At 37.3% G+C, this 19,783-nt stretch overlaps 1 long non-coding RNA gene across 3 annotated transcripts in view; it reads right to left on the bottom strand.

Annotated features, from left to right (window-relative positions):
- The window catches only part of LOC117664386 (uncharacterized), a 35,799-nt gene extending 20,963 nt beyond the window's left edge, over positions 1-14,836 (bottom strand). For all 3 annotated transcript variants that reach the window (XR_009622025.1, XR_009622024.1, XR_004591024.2), the window contains exons 1-2: positions 14,778-14,836; positions 13,068-13,187 (exon numbers count right to left, since the gene is read on the bottom strand). This is a non-coding gene — a long non-coding RNA (uncharacterized LOC117664386). The remainder of the gene's footprint in view (positions 1-13,067; positions 13,188-14,777) is intronic.
- Positions 14,837-19,783: the final 4,947 nt, after the last annotated feature.

The following is a 19,783-nucleotide window of genomic DNA, read 5'->3' as shown; positions in this document are numbered from 1 at the left end:
TTTTCTTTAAGCAATCCTGGAGAATAGATTAAGAGCGCTCTTTTCCAAAAGGAGGACTACAAACTAGTCTGACATCAGTAGAGCATCAGGAAAGATGCTTGAACAAATCATAAAGCTATTGATTTTAAGCCCTGTAAAAACAATGTGATTGCAAGACTTCAGGATGAAGAGGTCAAAAATAAGTCTTATCAAACTATCCTTACTCTTTTTTTTCAAATATGGTAATTTTGGTATATTATCGGATAACATTGACATATTTGGATTCAAGAAAATTTGATAAAGTACCCATGACATTTTGATTAGCAAGCTAGTTAAGTGTGAGCTAGGTTGCATAACAATGAATGGATCCATAGCATGCTCAACAATTATACTCAAATTATACTCAAATTGCATCATCAAACTGAAAAGAAAGTACTGAATGGGAAGTCGCAAGATTTGACCTTGGATATTAAACTTTTCAGCATTTTTATTAACGACTTAGATGAGGAGATAGGGAAATACAGTATTTTTTACCAAACTCATAAGAAACAAAATTGGATGGGATTTGTTATACGTAAGAGGCAGAAATACAATCCAAATGGAATTGATAGATTATAGTAAATTGAAAGCAACAGTCTAAAATTTAACAGCTACAGGTTTCTTTATTTAGTTAGGAAAGAGAAATCAGATACAAAACAATGGAATATTGCTAGGTTGACAACAAAAATTATAGATGGATTTGGAATAGGAATGATTATAAATATATACCATGGTGTATAATGATTATAAATATATAATTCATATGAATACAGGTAGTCCTCAATTTATGACCACAATTGAGATCAACATTTCTGCTGTTAAGTGAAACATTTTAAAATGAGTTCTGCCCCGTTTTACGACTTTTCTTGCCACAGTTGTTAAATGAATTATTGAAGTTGTTAAGTTAGTAAGACGGTTGTTAAGTGAATCTGGCTTCCCCATTGACTTTGCTTGTCAGAAGGTCACAGAGTGTGATCACGTGATCACGGGACACTACAACGGGACTCATAAATATGAGTCAGTTCCCAAGCATCTGAATTTTGATCATGTGATCATGGGGATGCTGCAACAGGCATAAGTGTGAAAAATGGTCACAAGTCATTTTTTTCAATCATGTAACTTTGAACAGTCACTAAATGAACTGTTGTAAGTAGAGGACTACCTATGAGTTCACAAAATAACTCATATTGCTACAAAAACAGTTAAATGCACTTTTACGCCGCAGTGGTGCAGTGGTTAGAGTGCAGTACTGTCGGCTACTTCTGCTGACTCCTGGCTGCCTACAATTTGGCAGTTCGAATCTCACAAGGCTCAAAGTTGACTCAGCCTTCCATCCTTCCGAGGTGGGTAAAATGGGGACCCAAATTGTTGGGGGCAATATGCTGACTCTGTAAACTGCTTAGAGTGGGCTGTAAAAAGCATCGTGAAGCGATATATAAGGCTATGTTCTATTGCTATTAACACAAAAACATTCTAAAATATAGGAACTAGCACTTTCAATTTCCTCTACACTACTCAATCTCTTCTTTGAGTCTTCTATTCATTTCTGGCATTCCTCTTTAAGAGCATTTGTGCAGGTTGGAACAAGTTCAGAGAAGGGCAACAAAGAAGATCGGTGACAAGAAACCAAGGGCCACATTAAGAAACTGAAGGATATGGGAATATGTAGTCTTCAGAAAGGTACCTGGTACTGTGTGCATGTTATGAAAACATAGTTCAAATACTGGAAAAGGAAGATACACAAAAGAAAAACAAGACTGTTCTACAGTGTCCCATGAAATAATGGATTTATATCCCATACAAGGACAAATTATGCATTGTAAAGATCGATTGGAGGTGGGAGATACTTCTAATGAAATCTACCAAATCCCCTGCATGGATTGCTCCTGTGACCATGTAGGACAGACAGGGAGGAAGCCAACCACCAGATTGCAAGAACACAAGCAAGCGGTCAGACAAAGGGACCCAAACTCATTGGTAACCTCGCACTGCAATGAATAAGGACACACATTCAACTTTGCAGCTACTAAGATTGTTGGACGAGCAGGCACAAAAACAGCCAAGGAAATGATTGAAGCCTGGGAAACAGACCCCTAGTCAGTCAACAGGAGTGCTGATTTACCACCAGCCTATCAAGCACTTAGAAGGTGAGGGCTGGGCAGCACAAGCAAACTACAGTTAATAACTTAAAAGCCAGCTGTCAACACACCCCAATCAACATCAAAAAGCCACTTACAACAGGTGTTATAAATACCGCACACAGAACAGCACACACTCTGCTAGAGAGAAGTTCCCTGAAGATGGGCTCCTGCATGAGTCCAAAAGCCTGGAAGACAAAATCTCTGTTCCCAGTGACCAATCCAGATTGGATCTTGCAAAATTATCCTGGGACACGTATATTTGTCTTCATTCATAATGGATTTAGATTACAGCAAAACAGATTCAATTCATTATTAGGACAAATTTCTTTAATAATGGATAATTTCTTTAATAATGGATAATGGATAACAGAAGAAACCAGTATCTTAATTAAATAGTGAATTTCCCTTTTCTCGAAGTGTTCAGCAGTCATCCACTTGCTCAGGATGTTTTCATTTGGATCTCTGTACTGAAAGCTGCTAGACTCAGTGGCCTAAATGACTCCTTCCAAATATATGATATGATGATTTTGTGAGAATATGACATACATCTCCTATGTTTGGAGAAGACCACGGGTGATGAAGTAGAGCTCCTTATTAATACTGTGTCTTAGTGACTGCAGGTTGAATTGTTTTTTAAAACCAGTGGTGTGGTAGCAATGATGAAATAATTTGTTTCCTGTTCGTGTGTAAAAATGAATCATCATCCCACCATGTGATACTCCCCCACCCAGTTTTTGCAAACAAAATCCCTGATCTAGTTTAACCAGTCGGACTGGGGTGAAGACTTAAAAAGTCTGAGATCAATAGATCCTTCGGGATAATGCATCATCCTGGGATATAGCTCATCAAATTGATGAGAGTATTGATGAAAAGATAAATTATTGTCCTTTCCTCAAATATTTTTTGTAGATGTCTTTCCTCTTCTAATTTTTTCTCTCTCAAAGCATTATGAAAGTCCACGAAAGATTATTCAGAGACTTAAGTCAATATGCCAAAATCCAACTTTGTTTCTACTTGGAAATTGCTCCTGGTTTTTGTGCTTTAAATAGAAAAAGTTGAAACTTTGGGCTTTGCTGATTATATAAGTTTGCTGTTACAGAAATGGCTACTACATATATAAAGTAGAAAGTTGTGGCTGTAATGTTATTATTTTATTCTATTGCGCTGAAAAGAGTGGAAATCAAAGTTTTTCTTTCTTTTTTTCTCCTTTAACCTGCAATTCTCTCTCCCCCTTTCCCTTTCCCCCTTTTCCCATTATTTTCAATGTTATTTGTAATTTATATTTTGATTAGTTTAATAAAATAATTAAAATTAATTAATTAATTGTTCAATGTATCTCAGGTAGGAACTGTTTGCCAGGGCAGAATAATAGGCAAGAAAACTTTTATTCCTATATTTATACAATAAGGAAATTCCATTAGTAATAATATCAACTGTCTGTTATTAAACCATATGGAGCAAAGAGATTGCTTGAGGATAAACTTTGGGAGAAATCTATTTAAGCTGCATTTTCACCCTAGTTAGTGGAATGACTAAAATATATATATTGTATGAATACAGTTATTTTTTTCCCATCCTGCCTGATGACCATTTTTTCTTTGTGTGCTGTTTGAAAAAGAAAAGTTCAGTCATTCCTTCTTTTCCAGAAACCCTTATAATGACATGCATTGAATAGAACTGCCTACATGAAATATTCCAGCCATAGCTCATAGATGCATGTACCCTTTCTAGTGGTGTTTTCTGCGTTCATTTGTGTGTGTGTGTGTTTGTGTATGGTGACTATTGGCCCAGGGGTTATACCACAAAAGAATGCAAATCAAAAGGAAAATCTTTGTTATTATACAAACAATGGAGCTGCTGGGCAAGTGTCAGAGCTGTATTTTTTATTAGTCACTGGCATATATGCCTGTGTTTATCACTTCTGCACATGAGGTCAAAGGTCTCCAGGAGTACAAAGTTCATGCTATTTTATCTCTGTCCTTCTGATGAGGCCTTCTTTTCTCTCCCCCCCCCTCTTTTATCTAACAGGTCTGGAAAATTCAATTTTCCATATAATACAATAAGCTAAAACTTTCCCAGCAGACCCACCCAATCACAACCAGAAATATGTCACCCCATTTGTAAACTCTTTCTATGAATTCAGATCTCATAAGCCAAAATAGATTAGCATATACAAGGAAGGGCCAAATTTTGCATGTGCAAAAGAAAAAAAAAGAGGGATTATTGGAGGAGGAGAAGGTATGTCTCCAAATCAAATAAGAGAAAACTAAACCAACACAGGGCTGATGAAATCCTGGCTATTGGAACAGGAAAGATAGAAAACAAACAAACAAACAAACAAATAAATGAACTCGAGTGCAGAAAATACGACTTCAGCAACAGAGTGGTCAATGCCTGGAATGCACTACCTGGTTCTGTGGTTCCTTCCCCAAGCCCCCCAAACTTTAACCTTACTGTCTACTGTTGACCTCACCCCATTTCTAAGAGGTCTGTAAGGGGCATGCATACGTGTACCAATGTGCCTATTGTCCTTGTCCTAATGTCCCCATTTATTCGTATCCATTTCATGTATTCATAATCATGTTTATACCTATATCTGTTATTTTATACATGCTTGACTAAATAAATAAATAAATAAATAAAAAGAGATGATGGCATGAAGCATTGACATAATTGATAGGCAGGCAAAGAGAGAGTTCCATATTGCATCATTGTACTTCAAATCTCACAAACAGTTTGAAGTGTGAAGTGATTTACATTGACTCATAGATCTGTCCTATGATGATTGACTAGATTAGAAGCTATTATCAGAATATGTCTGGAAGAAAGTGATCTAGTTCTGAAAGAAGTCCTTGAGTAGATCCAGTCTTGTCAATCCATGAATACATCAGTTTCTCAATAAGTCATCATTTCTACTATATTACCTCTAGCGAGTATCCTTTTCATTATTCAGCCATTCCAATTCATGCAGGGGAGAATGGATATTTCTTTCATATAGTATTTTACTAAAAAAAAAGACCCTCTGAAATCAGACTTCTATTTCAGAAAATTATCTGGAATACAAGCAAATGAATACCTGACTATCCCGTGCAAAGGGGAAAATATTAAACATACAATAGTTAGTAAATAAAAAGATATGTCTCTCTCACACAGGCAGAATATCTAACTATTGCAGGCTCTATTCCAACCTCCCAACTTTAAGAAGAACAGTTCAAATCCATATTCTGCCACCTTAAAAAGTGAGTGTGGTTTTCAAAATCTATTTCTAGGCCACATAGGTTTAAGAGCATCAAGCTAGGAGCAAAAGGGCACCAAAAATAAACTATTACCCAAACTGTACAATAGGTTTAACTATCCAAAAAGAAAAAGAAAAAGAAAAAAAGTCAACATTGTGCAGCCAATGAAACTATTTTGCTATTGAATTTTAGAAGCTGCAATCTCAAACTTTTGGTGCTAGGTTCAGGATTCAATCACTCTTTCCAAATATTTGACCCCTTACTTGGCTTGATTTGAAAAAAGACTCTGACATCCTTCACCTAGATTAAAATCTTTAGTATAGACAAGAATGAAGACTCAACACAACTGTGATTATGCCCTGCAGTTAAAAAAAAGTCAGAGTGTATGAGTATATTTTGTCTCTGTATATGTGTTTCTGTCTGTCTGTGTGCATTTCCTCTCCTCTATCTGAGAGAGTGGATAAGGTCTTGAGAGGCAGCTAAAATTTATTAACATAATATTCTCTTTAGCCAGGGATCACTTTTTCCCAGTCCCCAAGGTCCAACTCTTATAGTTGAAGAGCCATAAATTGTATTCTGAGGGCAACAGGAGGCAACAAAGTTGTCTCACCCTGTCTCACCCAAATTGTGTTTTGTTTTGTATTTGTAAATATGATTTTCATTCTAAAACATTCACTCAAAAGAAGAAGTTGTAAGTCCAATTGTGTGTCCTGTTTTTTGAATAGACAAAGTCTTGGAAGAACACTTCTTACAGATATCGTTTGGCATTTCATTACATTTTTTGCCATCTGTGGCATCATTCCAATTTACAGCAAGAATGCTGTTCTTATTCTTTCCCAAACAATAGCAATATTTCTCTGGGATAAATCAGTTTGTATTTTCAAATACCATCATTTAGTAACAAGATCATGTTTGAAAGAACACTCAATGATTTATCACAGAAAAATATCACCATGGTCTAAGACAGTGTTTCTCAACCTTGGTAGCTTGAAGATGGCTGGGGGATTCTGGGAGTTGAAGTCCACCCATCTTCAAGCTACCAAGGTTGAGAAACACTGGTCTAAGAAATTATTTCCCTAAGGAAGTAGAAGGCAAGTACAGATAGTCCTTGACTTACAAAAGTTCACTTAGTGACTGTTTGAAGTTACTGAAATAAATGACTTATGACCATTTTTCACATTTATGACTGTGGCAGCATCCCCACGGTCATGTGATTTGCATTTAGATGCTTGGCAACTCACTCACATTTATGACGGTCGTAGTGTCCAGGAGTCATATGATCTCCCCTTGCGACCTTCTGACAAGCAAAATCAAATTCACTTAACTATTAGTGTTACTAATTTAACAACTGTAGTGATTCACTTAACAAATGTGGTAAGAAAATTTGGAAATGTCACTTAACAAATTTCTCACTTAGCAACATAAATTTTGGGCTCAATTATGGTGGTTAGTTGAGTACTAACCACCAGAATTGGTTAGAAAATACCACCTGTATTTTCCAGGATTTAATTTAATATGAAATTGCTGCAGTGAAACTTTAATGTATCATAATTCCCTTCTTGTTGCTGCTCAGCCTTATTTTTGCAAAGTTGTGTATTTCTGTTCCCAAGAGCCCTGAGCGCCCTCTACAAAAATATTGAATCTAACTATATTTACCAAGACTAATGTAAGACCTTCATAGCTTTTAATTGACTTACAGATCTGGTTCTTAACTCACATTAAAGTAAGGACTGAATCTGGCCATCTTTGAAAACAGATCAAAGAGAATCATTAATAATCAACACTGAATAAATAGTAAGCCCTTTCTTGTGAAGAGGGCTGTAGGCAGAGATGAGAGAGCATTGGAAGAAAGAGCAGTACCAGAAGCTGCTGTTGCCCTTGAATGAAAGGGTGTTTTCAAAGACAAAATAGAAAATACTGGGATATCACCTTTAACTGCATTTGCTTATTTCCCACTTTTTTTAAATCTTGAAAAGATACATCTTAAGCTAGGAAATGTAAGAAGTTTAATGGTTTTGGAATAATTGCAGTAATTAGATTGGGCAGCAGTAAGCAGAACCAAGATCCACTATGTAAATTTTCTTTAAAATTAGTGCCATAAATTTACAGAATTATTGGATCAAACTGGATAGCTCAACAGACTAATGCATTGTAATTTAACTCCAGCTGTCTGCAATTAGTAAGTTCAAATCTTGCCAGGCTCAAGGTTGACTCAGCCTTCCATCCTTTCTAAGGTAGGTAAATTGAGGACCCAGTTTGTGGGGGCAATAAGCTGACTTTGTAAAAATATACAAAAGTATGAAGGCTATTGCTTAATGCATTGTAAGTCGCCCTGAGTTTCCGGAGAAGGGCGGCATACAAATCAAATTAAAAACAACAACAACAACAACAACAACAACAACAACAAAAACTGGGAATGTACCCTCAGCCATCCTGACATTACATAGGGAGGAATTAGTAGTAGTCCATCTATCAATAAAAAAATTACCTTTCTGCATGTTTGTTTGTTTATTAAATGTATATAACCACAGATCTCAAGAAGAGAGGTTCTGGCTAGTGCACAACTACCCAGCACAACACAATAAAATGTTATCTTAATTAATATTTTTGCATTGAATGAAGCCCAGTTCTATATATTGTTATATATACGTTTGCCCAGGTGATTTCAGTGTAATTTATTCAAATGTGTTGGCATTAGATGGGACTAGGCTTTCATCTCTTGATTCAAGCCAACAGTTTCATTATTAAAGAAAACAAAACTGGATTTCAAAACAGTTAAGCTGAATTCTTCTGTCCACATATCCTTACTGAGTTCACTGAGTCTAAGCTACTTTGGACAGCTTTACAGAAATGCTGAATTTGTATTCTAAGAACTCAAGAATCAACTCACAGGAAGGGCTGTTACAATTTTCTACGCATTCCAAGTCTTGCTAACAAAATATCAGAGTCCCCTATACAATTAAGGTCCTGGTTACATGATGCCACTTTAAGCATAATTAGTCTCATTGATTCCTGTTTAAATTCTCTTCAAGATTTTTACCATGTGTTCGCTATATGATCTGCAGAGAAATAGGTTATTACCATGTTTCCCTGAAAATATGACCTACCCCGAAAACAAGTCCTAGTGAAGCGGGTGGGTGTGTGCACTTCCGAACCAGTAGGGAAGGTAAGTAGATTTCACCCCCTATCTGGCTGCTGCTGCTTGAGAAAAGGGCAGGCAATTGTGGAAGATGGTAGGAAGTGTGTGCTTATGATAGAAGCAAAGGCCAGCCTGTCCCTTTCAAGCAATCAAATGCAAGAGTGCACTGGAAACATCTCCAGGCCCCCAGAGAGACAGAACTCCTGGTCCTCACTGGATCAGCTGATCCACAGGCTGCGGTTAAGGGGCCCAGCAGCCATGAGGTGACTATGCTCATTGCCTCCTGCACCTCAAAAAATATAAGACCTCCCCGAAAATAAGCCCAAGTGCTTATTTTCAAGCCTAAAACCTGGTCTTATTTTTGGGGAAACACGGTACTTCATTCCTTTTGCCATTTTGCCTAGGAAAAAAAGTTGGAATTAATCCATTTGAAGATAGCAAATGGAAGACAAGATAGAAAACCATGTGTGGTAGTTTGATCACCATCGCTAATGCTAGCAATCTTCCTCTTCTTCCTCCTCCTCTTCTTCACCTTCCTCTTTTACCCCTTCAGGTGTTGAGAGAGAGACAGGAATGTGAATGGTGAATGGTTTGCTCCCACTGTCTTAAAAAGTTCAATCTATCTTTTCAGAGAAATGTAAATGACAATAGATTCATTGAATATGTGTCAAAGATTATGATCAAGATCCCAAAAATGATTTTAGGTGCATTTATGGCATATATTTTGGATTTAAGAAAAACTTTAAGCAGCAGATTTCTGGATCATTTCATGAATTGCTTATGAAAGTCATCTTGGATTTACATATAATTTGAAATGTTCCCTTTGCAGTTTAATGGCATTGAGTGGGAAAGGAAGCCTGCTTCATCCTTGGGCATACTATTTGGGTCTTTGAATAATACGCATTTGTGTGACATTGCAATGATATATGCAGCGATTTTGCTCGTCCCGCTCTAATATTTTTTGTATGTATGGGTCATATCTTACTGTACTTTGATAGGAAATTCTAGAGAAACTGATAGAATAAGCTAGTAACTAAAAATAAAATAAAATAGGGGAAATTAGGAATTCCAACATTTGCTTCAAGCAAATGTACTGGATATGTTATAGATTTGCCAATGGATAAGACTTCAGAACGAAATGTAGAGGATCATTCATGGTGGTTGTCAAGAGATGTGGTAGCCTAGTGATAAAGACGCTTGCCTCCCACTCAGAAAGTTGAGAGTTCAATGCTAGGTAGCAGCAGATGTTCCTCTCCTAGGGCACAAAGAAAAAATATCTGCTGTGAACTCCGTGTAGGCATCAGGAAAAGCATCCGGCCAGTAAACGCTCAGCTCCATCCAGTCACCCAGACTCTACCCCAAATTAAGGGATTACAGATCATAAAAAGGGAATTATTCATGATAGCTGTTATCTTACAAATTATATTTGTCCTTGAATGGCTGATTTATTTTCTTTTATTTATTTTCTTTTACTGGTACATGATTGAAACAAGATTTTTTAAAAATTCAGTTTTTTCTGGGAAAGCTGCTATTGTGCTATTGGAAAGAAATCTGTTTGTGTTGACCAGGCAGTTGTTCTGGGCACACATGTACTTTTCATTGTCTTGTGGTTTTAGTAAGAACATATTGTGGGAAGTCAAGGGACACAGCACTTTTTGGATTATTTAGAAGAAATGAATGACTATATGAATTGGAAACAAGCATAAGGAAACAATTATGATAAGGGACCAGTACTGTAGTGATGATATCATTTTATGCATAAAAATAAATACATTGGAGAAAAGGATATTTGGACTTTAGAATGGGATAAATATTAAAACCCAGTGATGACCTATGTTGTACTGTGATTATATTACTGAGCCAGAAAGACAAGATTTAAGCCCATTTATAACCATGAAAACTCAGTGAGTGGTTTTGGACCAGTCACTTATCTCTGACATTTCAGAGTTTGTTCTGTTGAGAAGGCTAAGGATGTAACTAACGAATGCCTCTTTGAACTACAGGAGCATGTAAAGGTAAAGGTTCCCTTCGCGCATATGTGCTAGTCTTTTGGTGCTCATCTCCGTTTCAAAGCCGAAGAGCCAGCGCTGTCTGAAGATGTCTCCATGGTCATGTGGCCGGCATGACTAAATGCCAAAGGCGCATGGAATGCTGTTATCTTCCCATCAAAGGTGGTCCCTGTTTTTCTACTTGCATTTTTTACGTGCTTTTGAACGGCTAGGTTGGCAGAAGCTGGAACAAGTAACAGGAGCTCACTCCATTATGTGGCACCAGGGATTCAAATCACTGAACTGCCAACCTTTCAATCGATAAGCTCAGCGTCTTAGCCACTGAGCCACTGTGTCCCTTCAGACAGGAGCATGTACCATTCATTTATGAGGGGGCAATGACACAAAAAATAAGATTAATTTCTTTCTTAAAGTCAGTTTAGAATCAACTCTGATTTGTACCCAAAAGAATTTTTTTAAAATATTGCATTACTTTCCATAATAGGTAAAAGTAAATACTTCCTCACAGAGACAAGACAGTAGTTTGTAAATCAAATTGACAAACTTATATTTGTCCCTTCTGATATTGAATAACTTCTGAAAAGACTTAGCGTTGGCAGAGACACAAAATTTGATGAAAGTGTTTTCTTGGCAAACCCAATGGTGGCCTTTGCCAATTTTTTTTAATAGAGTGGCTTCTGGGTGGCAGGAGTTATGAAATTTAAAAATGGTGTGGGGTAAACTCTTGCAAGAATGTGTAAGTATGCATGTTGTGAATGTTGAGCAGTAATCATAGGTACTGAATTTTATATTACAATCTTCAAAAGGTTGGGGTGGATGATTTAGTAAATGATACACATATGGTATTTTAATATGGGTTTGTGCCTTGATATATAGTTGTTTTTTTATTTTAAGAATTGGCAACCTGTAACCACCAGTCCTATAGCGAAGTTCTGGGGACAGGGTGCTGTTGACTAGGCAACCTTAGCCACCAGCTATTGATTTAGGGGACAACTGTGAGATCAATGCTACCTCTGTTGTTTGCACAAAACTCAAGTATGACGTTAGAACAGAGTTCTCATTGCCTTGGTGAACTTCCTTTTCAGGTTACTACTTCTCCAAAAAATAAGCCTTGCACTAAATTTCCAAACCACAAATGAAGGTCGTGTTTGTGTAATCCATCTGAAGAATGACTCTAGAATTACGCTAGTGGCCTAGGGTGTATAATTAGAAAGAGAACTTGGCTGTATCATTGCTTGCTTACATCTAAAAAACCAGGGAGAAGTATTTCATGATAGACAAAGGCAGCTCCTAAGAAAGGCCTCTCTACCCAGCAACTCCAGAGAATTGTGGCCTGGCTTGTATTTTATTACCCATTTCTGAGCCAGCCACAAACAACTTGTATTAGAAGGGGGGGTGGTAAATTCCCTTTGGTTTCACAGTCATGTCATGGTGTTTTAGCAGTCAACCAACAATGCAATGTAAGATTTTCTAGGAGTGAGTAGAATGGAGCAGCAAGGCCTTAGCCACAACATTCCTCCCTTCCCTCTGTTCCTTCCTTCAGAAAATAAGAAGAAACCACAGTCCTTTGTTTCCAGCTGCTAGATCAGCCACACTCCTTAGGCTATAGACCTAGCATAGAGGTCAGCACCAGTTCATTGGAAATCACCTAAGGCTGACCAGGAAACACCTTCGCTGTGACACAAAATTGGTCTGTGAACCCAGATAAAGCAAGGTTAATGGGCTGGCCTGAGATTTTTCAGTTTTTACCTAATATGCACAAGAGAGAAGGGGAGTTTATAGTTAAAATATGCTAATAGGTGAGTTATTTAAAATTGCCAGACAGCAGAGTTGCATCCACTGGCCAAATTTAATTGCATGAAACCCAAAATCAAAACCTACTTCTAAATAACGATATTACTGTCAGACCCCATTCTTCAATGTTTTTAACCTTTGTTTCGTGGCACAAAAATCTTATATGACATTGAATACACATCAAGAGAATCCTTTTGCTGATCAAGCTTTTATTTAAGTAATGATTTAGTCAATTTATATGGCTGCCTATCTTGCAATAAAAATTCTGAGAGGCTAACATATTTTTAAAGAATCAATATAAACAGCAAACCACCAACAATCATCAGGAACTATAATAATACACAGAGAATGACTGCCAAGGGCAACACCAGCTCTGTAATAACATCTGCCCCCTTCACTTCTCAATTCTCATGCCCAGAAAGACAGCCATGTTTTTAAGACTTTCTGGAAAGCCTGCAGAGTTGAGGCTTATAAGATCATCTTTGTAGCTATGCATCACTGTATCAGTTTTTGATTATAGAGAGCCAGAGTAGTTTTGTAAAGCTAAAAGCTATGTTTTGTGGAGACTGGTTTTGGTTGTGCATGTAGCTTACAGAGAGCCCTTGACTACTTAAAGTATATTGAAATACATTTATAGGGTTGCTGAGAAGATGAAATGGGTTTCCTCTAAGCTTCTTGGAGGAAAGGTAAGGTTAAAAGGTTATCAATAACATTAGGATTGAAATCTTACCTGGCTCTGAAACAGTGTACTGAGGTCAAGAAAAAGGCAAGTCTAGAAATCGTCTCTGCTTTGTCATTTCCTCTCAGTCTTCCTGAACCAGTCTTGCTACATGGCTGTGTTTTGTAATTGCTGTTGTACAACGTAAGCATGGAGAGTCTTTTATTTTGTTTTTATTTGTACCCATAATCGTCTGGTATGCATACTCTGAACATCATTGGCACTATTTTATTAACTAACTTTCTCACATCTACTTTTCTGGCTTCTAAGCAATTCACTGAAGACTCTGAGTACCTGTATTAATTGCATAATTTTTATGTGACTGTTCTTGGCATCTTTTTCATCTTATAAATACAGTCTTTTCTTTGGGACAATAATGGTAACAACCCTACATCATATATAGGATGGAAGTTGGAATTCATCACATCTGGAGGGAATAAATTTAAGGAAAACTGATGAAAACTCAGCCAGCAATATTATTAGTTGTTATTTTCCTGACGTTATTGGTAATGCACAGAACCTTATATATGCAGGGTATCCTTAAAAAGGAATGTATAAATACACTTCTGCTATCATCTAATTTTATTAGGATTCTTTGAGATTTGCACACACATTACTGTATATATAAGCTCATAGAGGAGAAGATGCAGATATATTCTTACATTGAACTCCAGACTGCATCAGATCCTGAACAAAACACCATTTCTGTTCACCAAAGGGACAGAGTTCTTAAAAAGTAACAGAGCTATTAAAAAGGAACATACTGTATATAATTTAAAATATATTAAAAGGAACATGTACTTCATTAAGCATCCCTTTGCCCATTTTAATGAACCTGTTTTCCTTACTTTGTTTCCATCCTTATCCTTTCTCCAGATAAATTAACATCATGACCTAAATGCTAAATGCTGAGAGCAAAAATGTACCTCACTTTTTATTGGGCAGGAAATCAAGAGAGAGACTTGGTGTCTACAAACTTTGAGTTAAAGGATGCCAAGGATGTAATGAAGGTATCTTCCTACCTTCAGCATTGTACATCTACTTAAAGAATGGTACCCTCTGTAGTGGTATGAGAGGAAACTCAAGGAACTACAGAGGAAAGAGTAATCCAGGAAGATTCCCATACATTCACTTTCCTCAACCAGAATGCCTCCAATGGATCCCCATTTATTCCATAGATGAAAGGAAGGAAGGAAAGAAATTTGGGTGATAAAGTTAAATGGAAAGAAGAAAACTTTGGAGCTTTACTGGGGAGTTCACCACTAAGCACATTTTGAGATTATGCTGGTGCAATAGGAGATGCTGGCCTATTTTCCTGTCTCAAGCTTTTCTCACTTCTTGCAACAAGAAATCCTTGTGCAATATCACCTAGGGGATAAAGCAAGAGTAAACGGGAAGGTGGTGGTAGGATCTCAGCTGTTGGGAAAGTTCAAAGGTACATGGGGAAGATCAGAAAATATTCTTGCTTTGAAAGGACACCCCACTAATCCTTGGTGCACACAGTGCAAACACATTTTCTCCCTTTGTCACTGATACTCTACCGAGGCCAGGACTCCATCCTATTAACATTCCTGTCCCAGATGAAAGTAGTAGATATACAAGATCTGGGAGCAGAAATGCCAGTGTGTGTGTGTGTTCGGTCTACTTTGCAAAATAGAAACTTTGGATTGGGAGGGGGATTCTTGCAGATTATTAGGAGAATTTAATTCCTTTGTAAAATACCTGGATCAGCATTGTGGGCCCTTTTCAGTTTCTCCAACCTTGAACCACTAAGGAAGAATGAAGCTGACATTCTAGAATCATATCTATTCTTCTCCAATGTACACAATATTCTTTTTCATGAACTACCATTACCTAAATCTTTTTGAGTTGGAGGATGATGCAAAGAGTCTGCAAAGCAATCCGATTTCTATTTTATCAGTATGGTTACTTGTAAAAAAACCTCTCAGCATGGGCTGCAGGAAATAATTTTCTCAAATTTAGATCATTCAGATAGGCTCAATTACAACTAATGTCATTGTCAGCACTATAAGGTTGACCAGACTCGGAAACAAGGGCCATACTGGTCTAAAACTATTAATACACCTGTAGAAGTTTGAATTTCCCTCCTCCCATATTTTATCTTTGTGCAAATTAGGAAAATGAGGTGTTTTCTGATGTTTGTTTCTTGGTATGGACTCAAGCTGTATGTCTAATCATTCCCTCAGAAACAGTTCTTCCCACTGTCCTTCAAGGCCATTTTCTATTCTCTTTATAATTATCCCCAGTCAACAAGAAGTGTTGTCATTGAGCGGCAAAGGACATAAGTTGGTGAAAAGATCACTCTGGTGGAAAACTCACTTTGAGAACAACTTTGAAGTTCACTTCCCTTCTGTCAGATGATGTCTGCTGATTTGGCAGGGAACAGCATTTCTGTGCTCTTCCTACCTTGAGATTCTTAGGACTTTGCACTGACCAATCGTCTTGTTTTCCCAAAATGGTTTTAAGTACTCCCAGGTTTTCTTAATGGATTTGGAAACATGTGGGGAATTCTCTGCAGGGGGGCAAATTGCACAATGACCTTGTTAATTTCATCTGAATCTGAAAGTGGACTGGAGGGGGTGAATTCCAGGCCTGCATTCTTTTCATTTCAGGCTCAGTTTAACAGCTACCAGTAGGTTAAAGGTAGACGATTTTGTCAAGGCACTTAAAAAGAATTAGCATTAACCAAATGGAAATAGAAGAAAAAAAAATATTACAGCATTTTATAGTGTTTGGGGACAATTTCAGAAACAGAAACAGAAATGAGCACAAAAAGACTGGCCTAGCACGAGGAAATAATTCATTTCTTCACAGTTCAGAATATAGAATAACAGAGTTGGAAGAGACCTTAGAGTTCAACCCCCTGCTAGTTCAACCCCCTGCTCAAGCAAGTGACCCTATACCATTCTGGACAACTGACTGTCCAATCTCTTCTTAAAAGCTTCAGTGATGGAGAACACACAACTCCTGGAGGCAAGCTGATTAATTTTTCTCACTGTCAGGAAAGGTCTTAGTTCTGGGATGGATCTCTCCTTGATAAATTTCCACCCATTACTTCTTGTCCTGCCCTCAGGTGCTTTGGAGAATAGGTTGACTTCCTCTTTTCTGTGACAGCCCGTCAAATATTGGAAGACTGATAACATCTCTATTCCTTTTCTTCATTAGATTAGACAGCCCAGTTCTTGATACTGTTCTTTGAACAGTTTAGCCTCAAGTCCCCTAATCATCATTGTTTTTCAACTTGGCATTTTTAAGAGTCTGGCTAGTCCTGGCTTTTATTACGCTTAAGATACAACTCCCCCGCTTTTAAAAACAACACAAAAGCAAATGTAGAAATCACATCCATTTTCTAAAGGGCTAAATGTTGACCTTCACAGACTGTTACAAACTAATTCTCATTCTCCTATAACTTGCCAAATGTATGTTCTGACCTGAAGACTTAATAGGTAGCCATGCAATCATTCTGAATCTGAATCAAGTCATTCTGTTGGCACTGTCTCTCCTCAGAAAGGAAATTCACTCATGAGTTGACTCCTATTTCAAGGTAGTGCTGAAATCCTTTCTCAGGAGGACAGTTGGTCACTTTAGGGATTGTAAAACAAGCTTCATGGCACTTACATCACATCAGCATAGAATCATACATTCAAACAATACAACAGAGAGTCGCTATCTAAGGGTATTTCCTCATTCTGATTAGCAGCAGGGTTGATTCTGGTTTGGATTCCCACTGACAAATATTTGGATCATGAAGCAGAATAGATTTTGATTCAGGCTTTATTATATACCTTTGCCTCATTCCTATGCACTAGTGCACAAATGAAACACCCAGAAAAATCAAATCATGATCAGGATCAAGAATTACCAGGAAAATTGTTGGAGTCGTTAAAAATCAGATGGAATCTGATAGTTCCTTTTCTCCAACTAAGAAATGTTATCAAAATGAGCTATCCAACTCATTTTATCAAACTATCTAAAATGCTGGGGTTATGTGTATGCATGCAAGTATTTGTGTGTGAGAGAGACAATGAATATATGTGGTAAATGTCAACAGATAACAGAGCCTTGGTAGTACAGTGGTCTAAGGCACCCTGTTATTAAGCTGGTTATTAAGACCAGATGCCTGCAATTACTGCAGGTTCAAATCTCGCCAAGGCTCAAGGTTGACTCAGCCTTCCATCCTTTCTAAGGTAGGTAAATTGAGGACCCAGTTGTGGGGGCAATAAGCTGACTTTGTATAAATATACAAAAGAATGAAGGCTATTGCTTAACGCATTGTAAGCCGCCCTGAGTCTCCGGAGAAGGGCGGCATATAAATCAAATTAAAAAAAAAAAGATATCACAAATTATAATAATCATTGCATATGGAATTTTGCAAAGTATGATTCCATTAGTATAATTTTCCCAAGCTGACTTGACAAGAATATTATGAGTTATTGTGAAATATTTCAAGCATAAATGTGAGAAAAGCAAGGAAAGGAGTCTATATAGAGGAAAATGAAATCCATGCTGTATGTTTAAGAAATGATGCTTTGCAGTTGGAAAAAGCTAAGGAGGATAATTAATTGTAATTGCAGCTTCCCTCCCTCATATAAATACTTGGGAATTTAAAGACACAACATCTAGTTTGATGAAGTAAAGAGGTCCAAACAAATGGCTATACCAATATCTCTTGTATTTATTTTTGCAGATTTGGAATTGACTTTATTTCAGAGTTCCACATAGTGGGTTTATCAGTTTCCATACATCAGCACTTCAGATGCTACTGAAGAGTTGGGGATTATTTCATTTTTTGTTGTGGAGCAGTTACTCAGAGACCATGTACTTATGGTTTAGAGCAGGGTTACCACCATCTTTTCCATGTTTCTTCTCCAAGCAGTTTGTTTAAAAATGTGTTATTTTCTGTGGTATTACTAATATAATATTTTTTCCTTGGTAGCTCAAGTGGCAAAGAGTTTAGTTACAGTTAAAATTCGGAGAAAAAGCAGTATGGTTCTGCTTTTTGTTGTTGCTGTTTTAGCCTGACACAGAATATATGCCTCCCCAGTTTGGGGAGTCAGCAATGAGGTGACAAAATTTGCTGGTAACACCAGCTTATTTCAGATAATAAAAAAGCATAAGGAAGCACTCCAATTTAAGTGAGTAAACATTAAAATGGCAGGTAGAACACTTTAGTACTGGAAAAACTTTGATTTACAGTATTTATATGGCATTTTTGAAAAAATTCATAAAACAGACTTCTAAAAAAAATGTCTCTTGTGAATTGCCTATATAAAAGTTTATAATGCAACCACCATTGGTATGCCGTTAATGCCTGTGATTGCCAGATCCCAGAGTATACAGTACTCTAATTCTGGGAAAAGTTCAGAAAAGCTTGCTTAAAAATATTATGGAGCTTGAATGCCTCTGTGTCAAAAGGTTATGGTATTTGCATCTTTCTAGTTTAGTAAACAAAGAGACACCTGAGAATTGTGTTTGTTGAAAGCAAAGTGGATAAAGCCAGGTTTTCCCCTCATTTTTATATAACTCAGCCCTAGATCCACCTAATGAAGCTGAGGGAGGACAAAGGTTACATTTCATTTTCTAAATGCAGTTACCACAGTGGTATTTACTGCCTTCATATGAAGTAACAGTCACCAGCCTGAACAGTTTCAAAAAGAGAGCAGATAAATTCATGATGAATGAGACTATATCAAAGATAAGATTCCTGTTTTTACCCTTTTCAGGGAAATCAGATCAGCACTTTGTGGAAAATAAATTGTAGATTATATGGGCCTTTGGTGTGATCAGCAGAACTGTTATCTCTGTTTTTAAGAGCTCAGACCGGGTGGCTCTGCTACTTCTATTATCTGCAGTATCATAAACCAAAATACCTTAGGAAAAGCAAAGACGACCAAGGAAATACTGAACTTATGTAACTGGATGTTTTTTTTAAAAAAAAATCAACGAGCTAACTTTAAGTTCTCTCAAGGGAGTTTGTGATAGCTTCCTCATCATTCAGAAACAAAGAGCATTGTTACTTATTATTGCCTCCTTCCAGACAAGGCAAGTATATATCTTCCTGTATCAGTCAATTAGCATTCTACAGAATGGACAGAAAGCCACTTGAAGAAACTAGAAGCATCTGAAATGTGGATTTACAGGTGGCTGTTACGTATAAGTTAGGTTGACAAAATCAGAAAAGAGGTGATAAGCTCTTTCAAGGGAAATCATCAAAACCATAAAAAATAGTTTGGAGATGTGAAGCAATACCCAGAAAAATATGCCATACTTCACTTAATCCTCCAAGGAAAGATTGGAGGCAAACAAGGTTCAGTCAGAAGAACATCATGGCTTCAAAATCTAAGGGACTGGTTTGGACAAAACTCAACAGCACTTTTTTGTGCAGCTGTTGATAAAATAGGATTGCCAACATGATCTCCAACGTTCGATGATGGATATGGCTCAAGAAGAAGCAGCAGCACTTAGCAATAGCCCTTTGACTTATATACTGCTTCACAGTGCTTTACAGCCCTCTCTAAGGGGCTTACAGAGTCAGCATATTGCTCTCAACAATCTGGATCCTCGTTTTATCCACCTTGGAAGGATGGAAGGCTAAGTCAACTGTGATAAGAGCATGAGCATACAAAAGGAGGGGGGATTGTACCAAAATATTCTATTTGCTATCTTTCCTCTTTGGGCCCGGCCCTCCCCTTCAGAGACACTTCTGG

Source organism: Pantherophis guttatus, chromosome 3 (assembly GCF_059756535.1).
Source record: "Pantherophis guttatus breed Tessera chromosome 3, ASM5975653v1, whole genome shotgun sequence".
In the NCBI taxonomy this organism is placed as follows: Eukaryota; Metazoa; Chordata; class Lepidosauria; order Squamata; family Colubridae; genus Pantherophis; species Pantherophis guttatus.
The sequence above is the reverse complement of the archived record's forward strand: the minus strand, read 5'-3'. Positions and strand labels throughout refer to the sequence as shown.